The sequence below is a fragment of the Otolemur garnettii genome, unplaced genomic scaffold, assembly GCF_000181295.1.
Source record: "Otolemur garnettii isolate 467f Iridium unplaced genomic scaffold, OtoGar3 scaffold00045, whole genome shotgun sequence".
Taxonomy (NCBI): domain Eukaryota; kingdom Metazoa; phylum Chordata; class Mammalia; order Primates; family Galagidae; genus Otolemur; species Otolemur garnettii.
In genome coordinates, this window is record NW_003852440.1 from 5,469,520 (window position 1) to 5,470,489 (window position 970).

At 40.6% G+C, this 970-nt stretch overlaps 1 pseudogene; it reads right to left on the reverse strand.

Annotated features, from left to right (window-relative positions):
• Nucleotides 1–335: 335 nt before the first annotated feature.
• On the reverse strand, nucleotides 336–765 carry LOC100949669 (annotated as a pseudogene).
• Nucleotides 766–970: the final 205 nt, after the last annotated feature.

Genomic DNA, 970 nt, shown 5'->3' on the forward strand with positions numbered 1-970 from the left:
ACGTTTTAAAAAAGTCCTGATTTTTGGAAAGAATGAACGAATGGGCAAGAGAACAGGAAGGGAATATACAGTTTTCAGCTGCCATGTGGCTATTTCACCAGAATATGAGTTTTATATTATTTTTGTTAATTTTATAATGTTAAACTATAATAATAACAAATAATTGTTGAGAAGTGATTATCAAGAACTGCTTATCAAAGTTTACATTGTTGTCAGGCCCTGCCCTGCCCCATCCCCTGCCCTGCCCCCACCCTGCCCACGCCCCGCCCTGCCCCCCAGCCATGTTGTCCCTCTTTATAAATGTTGAAATCTGGTCACTCTAATATAAGATTATTTTATTCCTGCATCTTCTCAATTGTTTCTTCTTTGTATTTGCCCTTTTCCTTACCTACTTAGTGAGATTTGGCTTTTTATTGAAGGATCTTTTTGTGGTCTTTATCCATTTGAAGCCTAATAATAACCAGCTTGCTGGGATGAATGCCCACATGAACAGTTGTGGCATTAGCCTTTACCTGCTGCACCTGCTCAGTGTAGCTGATGCATTTCTTCCTATAAACCTGGGCTACGTTGCCAATGTGCTGACCACCCTCAAACAACCTGAACGTCATCATCCTTCTGGATGGCCATGGATTGAACATTGTACTTCTGTCTCAGCTCTTTGGAAAGAGGGGAAGACATGATTTTCCTGGAAATGTGGGAAGGTGCATTGAAATGTCTTTTGCAATTCTTGCTTAGGTCAGAAGTCACAAAGGGATTGAACTTCATTTTGGCTGCTGCCTTTTAGACGATGGTTGCTGGGAATCTCTTTTTTACTAGTAAAGAGGAATTAAATTATTAAAGTCTCCTGTTAGTGAGAATTAACTGCACTGAGTTAATTCTGCACTCTGCTGCACTGAGAATTAAGTTCCTTTCCTGGGAGGGCAGGTTCAGTGAAAGATGAGAGGATTTAGTGCATGTCTTCTTTAAGCTG